The following is a 7,431-nucleotide window of genomic DNA, read 5'->3' as shown; positions in this document are numbered from 1 at the left end:
TGCTAAGGATTGTTCAAAGATATGGCACCAGGGATATCATTGTTGATGTCAGATGGATTCTGGCTGAGAGCAGAGAATACCAGAAAAATGTCTATTTTTGCTTTATTGATTATGCAAAGACATCTGACGTGTGGATTATAACAAATTACGAGTAATATTGAGAAGAATGAGAATCCCAGAACACTTAATTGTATACATAAGTGAAACTTTTATCTAGACCAAGGAGCCCTTGTAAAAACAGATCAAGGGAAAGCTGTTTGCCATTGAGTCTCCTCTGACTCTTAGTGACCTTATGGACAATAGCTCTGAACTCTGCTCTATCCCGAGCCAGTCTCCCTATCTCTGACACACCTACCTTCATTAACTCAGTGACTGAGTCGGTCCATCTAATCTAAAATCTTCCTTTCCTGCTCTGTCCCTCCACACTTCAAGGGTGATGTCCTTCTCCAGAGATTTGTTCCTCCTTGCCACATGCTCCAAGAAGTAGTCTTGTTTCACCCTCTCCAGGACAGATCTATTTGTTTTCTTGGCAGTCCATGGTATGTTCTTCAGCACCACAACTCAAAGGCATCAATTCTTTTTCTATCATCTTTGGGCATTGTCCAACTCTCTGATGCATAGCAAGTAATTATGAAGACCATGGCCAGAATCATGTGCACTTTAGTTTCCAGACTGACATTGGTGCGCTTCAGCACTTTTGAGAAATCGCTGACAGCGGCCTTCCCCAAAGCATTTCATCTTTTGATTTCTTGACTGCTAGTGTGAAGAATGTTGATTGTGGTTCTGAGCATGCTAAAGTTTTTAGCAACTTCATCTCCCCTTTTTCAACTGGCACAATTGTGAGACTCTTTTGTCTTCTTGATGTTGAGCATCAATCCATACCAAAGATTGGAGTCCTTGACTTTCTACAGCAAATGCTTCAGCTCTTTCTCAGTTGCAGCAACGTTGTGTCATCTGCGTAACATAGGTTCTTGATGAGGCTTCCTCATATCCTACCGTATTTCTCCTCATAAAGTCAAGCCTCCCAGATGATCTTTTATTCATATAGACAGATTGAAAAGGTATGAAGGCTGCATCCTTGATACAGTATTGTCCTAATTTTGAACCATCCAGTTTTTCTTTGCTGTTCCTGATGACTGTTTCCTGGTCCAAGTTTAGGTTTTGCATGAGCACAGTCAAGTGTTCTGGAATTCCCATTCTTCTCAAAGTTAGCCAAAATTTATTATGACCCACACAGTAAAATGTCTTTGCGTAGTCCAGGAAGCACAGGAATTCCTCTGTTATTCTTTGCTTTCAGCCAGGATATTGGCAATAATGTCTCTGGTGCCATGGCATCTTCTAAACCTTGCCTACATTTATGGTAGTTCTCTGTTGATATCCTGTTCTAGTTTTTTTAAGATAATTTTCAGTCAGATTAGTAATATTGTTTTTAAATTTCCACACTCTGTCGGGTCACCCTTTTTTGGAATGAGAACAGATACGAGCCTCTTCCTGTCAGTTGGCTAGGTAGTTGTCCTCCAGATTTCTTGGTAGTCTGGTGAGCACATCCAGGGCACTGTGTATCTTTTGAAATATGCTAGTTGGTATTTAATCAATTCCTGGCACCTTGTTTTTTGCCATTTCCTTCAGAGCAGCTTGAACGTTCCTTCTCATCACCATTGCCTCTTCCTCATACTGTTTCAATGAAATTCTTCTGTGCCAGATAATTCTTTTTGGTACAATGACTCGTGTACTCCATCCATATTCTTTTCATGCTTCCTGGATCATTCAGTATTCTGCCCATAGCACCTTTAATTAAGTATTGCAACTCAAGCCTTTACTGTGTTATTAAGTCAGGTTCCTTAAACTTAAGAAATGCTGAGTGGGTTTGGCCCTTTAGGTTTTCTGACTCCAGCACTTTGCACATTTCATGATAATACTTTGCTTTGTCTTCTAGAGCTGCCCCTTGGAATCTTCTGTTTAGCCCCTTAACTTCCTGATTCTTTCCTTTTGCTTTGGCTTCTTTGTGCTGTGGTGCAGCATGAGTCTCTACTGACATCCATCTTGGTCTTTTTTCCCTGTTCTATCTTTTTAATGGCATCGTGCTTTCTTCATGAATGGTCTTTATTTATATCCTCCGAAAGCTCATCTAATCTTTGTTCTTTAGTGTTCAAGGCATCAAACCTGTTCTTAGGGTGACTTTTAAATACAAGAAGGATTGATTCAAGGTACACTTTTGATTGTCGTGGATTTTATTTAATTTTCTTTAGCCTTAGTTTGAATTTGTATATCAGTAGTTGACCTGTACCACAGTAAGCACCTGGCCAAATTTTTACAGGTGATACTGAGCTTCTCCAGCAATTCTTTCCACAGATGTAGTTGATATGATTTCCTGTGTCTACCATGTGTATGTGGTTGATGTTATGTGTTGTCAAGTTGCTTGCCACCCATAGCGACCCTACATACAACAGCCCTAAACCCTGCTCTGTCCTGTGCCAATCGCACTGCCTCTGACACACCCATCCTGATTACCCCAGTCACTGAATCAATTCACCTCATAGAGGGCCTTCCCCTACTGTGCTGTCCCTTTACCCTATAATGCATGATGTCCCTTTCCAAGGACTGGTCCCTCCTTACAACATGTCCAAAGTATGTCAGACAAAGCCTCAGAATCCTTGCCTCCAAGGAGCAGCGTGTTTAACCCTCTCCAGGGTGAACCTATTTGTTTTCTTAGCAGTCCATGGTACACTCAATACTCTTCTCCAACATCACAGGTCAAAGACATAAATTCTCCTTCTATCTTCCCTAGTCATTGTCCAACCATTTATGTTTCTTATAAAAGGTATTTGCAATGAATAAATTATCGATTGTACATAATTCTAATATTCTATTTCCAGCTTTATTTCTGTTCCCAGGTCCATGACTTCCTACTACTAATCCATCTTTCTCTGTTCCCAGCTTTTGCATTCCAGACACCCATTATTATTAATCCATGTTGTTTGCATGTTTTTCCCCTTTACTTTCTCACCCCTCCCTCCACTCATCAAATTGTGTGACCCTCTGATTAAGCGCCCCCCACTTCTCCCTTGGATCCTTGCTCTCGTTCTACAATAGTGGTCTTATACAGTGTTTGTCTTTAAGGGACTGAGTTAGTTCATTTAGCACAATGCTCTCCAGTCCCTCCTATGTTAGGTAGTAATTTACAAAATCATTGCTCCCGCAAGTAGTGTAGTATTCCATTATGTGAATGTTTGCATGTTTTATTGATTTCTGACTGCAAAAGTTGTTAAACATCATTTATTTCTTTCTCTTTGGCTCTGGCTGTTGGTACATATATTTGAATGATAGTGGTGCTTGAAGGTGCTGCCAGAAATTTAAATTGGATTCAGTAGAGACCTTGGTAGGAGAAAGTCAGCTGCATATTTTGCTTAAAGCCAAGAATGCCAGAAAGCCATTGTTGTGTACCTTCAAGTTGCTTGGGAGATGGCCCCTCTTTCTCCCAGGGAACAGCTGGTAGATTAGAAAAACTTGCCATTGGGATGGCAGTGTAGCTCCTTGCCCCTAAGGCCACCAGAGCCCCATAGAAGGCTGTTATATATCAGCATCAATGAGCAGAGGGTCGTACAATTTGATGGGTGGAGAGTGCATAATGAAGAAAATGGGAAATATCCTGTGTGAAAAACAATGTGTTTGAACTTTGTAAAGAAACCAGTGTAAAATAAATGGGGGGGGGGGTGGAAACCCAAAAGAAAAAAAAGCCAAACACCAAACTCTAATAATCCTCACTAGTAGACCAATAGAGAACATCATGATAGGTGGTAGCAAGATTAAAAATGCTAATGATCTCATTTTACTTGGATCCATAATCAACACTTATGGTAGCAGTCAAGGAAACAAAACATGTAGTGTTGGGAAAATCTGCTGCAAGCGACCTTTTTAAAGTTCTAAAGAGTAACTGTGTCATTTGAAAGATTAAGTTGTCCTAGAAGAATATCATGCTTGGAAGGGTGGAGGAACCGTGCAGGAGAAGAAGACCGTAGATGAGATTGATTGACATGGTAACTGGTGCAATGGGATTAGGTGTGTTGGAGTCAGTGAGACTGGCTCAGGATAGAGCAGGGTTCAGAACTATTGTATTGTATATAGGGTTATGGCACATAACAACACCACCAGCAATAAAAACCCATGGTATATTCATTGCCTTTGTATACATTTAAGAGTTGATTCTTATATAAGGAAGGTGGCAGAGAAATTGATCCCATTGGATTGTGATGTTGGAGAATAGTGCTGAATAGTCCATGAATAGACAAAGGAACAAACAAATCCGTGTTGGAGGAGATGCAACCAAAGTCTCCTTAGAGGAAAGGATGGTTAAACTGCATTTCACATACTTTGGACATGTTGTCAGGAAGGACCAGTCACTGGAAGAAGACATCCTGCTGGGAATGAGAGTATAAAGGGGAATATCATCAGTGGGGTAGATTGAAACTGTGACTGAGGTGAAGAGCCTACCTTTGGGAAGAGCTCTTGTTTCAAACTGACTGTACTTAATGAGGATTTGTCTGCTGCATGTCTATGTTTTTCTTGCTCCGGATGAATGCCCTTTATCATCAACATGTGAGAACAGAACCTTTGCAAAACTGTTTGTGAAATCTTATAGAAGAAATAAACCTCATAATGTCATGATTAGCATCAGAACCTTAATAATACCTCTGCTCTTTAAAATCTCAATTTCTAAAATATAAGTTTGTTTTCCCCCAAAATTACTTATCTGCTTAACTGGTGAAGGGATTTATATAACAAAGAAGTACTAGTTTAACAATTAAATAGAAGCTGCATTTTACTTAGGGGGCTACATTTCATGATAAATTAATTAAATTAATTTTTTCAGAAAGCTAGTGATTAGGCCAGTCCATTATTGTGATATTTTTCTTTTAATAACTCTTTCCAAGAGAATTCTTCCAATTTTAGTATTAACTTTCTCTGATTGGTATTGTTTTTAAGAAGGCATTATTGCTTGTAGGTTTTCAGATTAAAATACGTTATTTTCAAAATGCTTTTAAAATCAAAACAATTGGAAGTGAATTCCTTTTAAACTGCTTAGCTCACAAAAACTTTAATGGCTCTTGTTTTCTCCTGATGGAAGAACCGTCTTGTTGTTATTTGTATGGTTTTCACTGGGCCATTATTTCAGAAGTTGATGGCCAGGTCTGCTTTCTACTCTCATTCTGGAATGTCGCCCCTCTATTACAGTTGGCCTTGCTGGTAGTTATTTGTAAGTTTTAAAAATTTCATATATATTTAGAACATTTAACCCTATCTGATGACAGATGTTTCCCCAAACATTTCTATTACTCTTGCTATTTGAGTCAACTTCCTCTTTAATAAATACAAACTAATTTTAATAATTCCTTTTTACTATATTTTACATTTAAGGCTCTTAGTTACAAATAACAACATAACTCCACTCAAATTACTAAAGCTGTAAAAATATTTATTATCTCACATAACAAGAAGTCTAAATGTGGGATTGGTAATTCATTGGTTCAAATGTATTGGCAAAGATATTTTTTTGTTATCTATTTTACCATCCTCAATATGAGGAACTTTGTATGTATCCACATGAAAACAAAAGTTTATTTCATCCAGTATCACATTTTAGGATACATTTCACAAAACCCAGGAGAGCTTTCCTCTCATTTCATTGGCCAGAATTGGTTTAGAAAAGTCTGCTGTTAGGGACCTATCCAGAGTGCTGAGAATAAGTGTTGTCAGTATAGAGACTAAAGTTTACCTGATCCAGGCTGTGATCTTCACAATGCATAAGAGAGGTGGACAATGACTAAAGATGACATAGGAAGATTAATACATTTGAGTTGTGTTGCTGGAGAAGAGTATTGAACATACTGTGAACTGCCAAGAGAGCAAACAGGTAGGCCTAGATAGGGTAAAACCAAATTGCTCTCTGGAGTTAAGGATTTTGAAGCTCTATCTCACCTTTGGCATGTTGCCAGGAAAGACCTGTCTTGGAGAAGGACATCATGCTTAGAAGGGTGGAGGGAGCACTCAGGAGTGGAAGACCCTGGATGAGATGGATTTGACACAGTGACTGGGGTTATAGGATCAGGTGTGTCAGAGACATTGATAGTGGCTCAGGATAGAACAGATTCAGAGCTTTTGTACACAGGGTCATTTTGAGTTGTAGGCCACTTGACAACAGATAACAAAAACAACCCCAAACCAAGAATTGAGAAGAGGAATGCTATAACTATGGTCAGCTTGCATTAGCTATTTCATGTGAATGTAATAAATCCATCATATTTATTTTACTATTTATCTTTTACTTAAAATATGCATAATTTATCTAAAATTAGAATTTAAAAAAAATATTCTAATTTTATGAAAATTTACAGAAAGCTTGGGTTTCCACTCCTTCACTGTTGCCCATTTTCCTCCCTACCTGGCCCTCCAGCTTGCTTTTCTATTAAAAAAATTCATTCATTGTCATACAGTTTCCTTCCTCCCCCCCACCCCAGTCCATCTTGCAATACAGCTCTTATTCTGGTCTGTTGTCATGTAAATAATGCCTAATCTTATATTCCCTTTAAATGATTTTTTTTCTCTCATATGCTCCAATGCAGTGTTCATTATTTATTCCTCTTAGTTTCCCCCAACCATCAATGTCTGTCCTGTTTTATAACAATGGCATTATGCTGCGTTTTCCTTTTGTGACTGAGATATTTCACTTAGTTTAATGTCCTCCAGAGCTACCCATGTTGTATATTTTATGAGTTCCTTGTTTTTCAGTGCTGTGTAGTAGTCCATTGTGTAAATATACAACAACTTCTCCATTCATTTGTTGATTGGCACTTGTGTTGTTTACATTCTTTGCTATTGTGAACAATGCAGCACTAAACTCGGGTGTACATATGTCTAGGTGGAAACTCTGATTTCTTTAAAGTATATTCTCAGTAGTGCAATTGCTGAGTTAAGTGGTATTTCTATTTCCCACGTTTTGAAAACATGCCATAGTGCCTTCCATGGTGGTTTCACTATTATACGTCCTCACCAATAGTGAATAAGGGTTCCAACTTCTCCACAACCTCAACAGCATTTGTTGTTTGCTGCTCTGTTGAACTTTGCTATTTTTACTGGGGTGAGATGATAATCTCATAGTTGTTTTGATTTGCATCTCTCTAAGATCTAAGGATTTTGAACATTTCTTCATGTGTGTGTTTGTCATCTGAATGTCTTCTTTGGTGCAGTGTCTGTTCATATCCTGTGCCCATTTTGCTACTGGGTTGTTTATCTTGTTGATGTGTAAAGTAACAACTTACCACAATACATGTTAGCATGCCTTTTTTAGCGTCTTTGTAGTATTTTCTTGGCTTTTGTTATTAGGTGCTGTTGAATTTGATTATAACTCATAATGACTCTATGAACAACTGACCT

The sequence above is a fragment of the Elephantulus edwardii genome, unplaced genomic scaffold, assembly GCF_000299155.1.
Source record: "Elephantulus edwardii isolate Elephantulus edwardi_28Jun2011 unplaced genomic scaffold, EleEdw1.0 scaffold00097, whole genome shotgun sequence".
Classification (NCBI taxonomy): Eukaryota; Metazoa; Chordata; class Mammalia; order Macroscelidea; family Macroscelididae; genus Elephantulus; species Elephantulus edwardii.
This window is presented reverse-complemented; position numbering follows the sequence as displayed.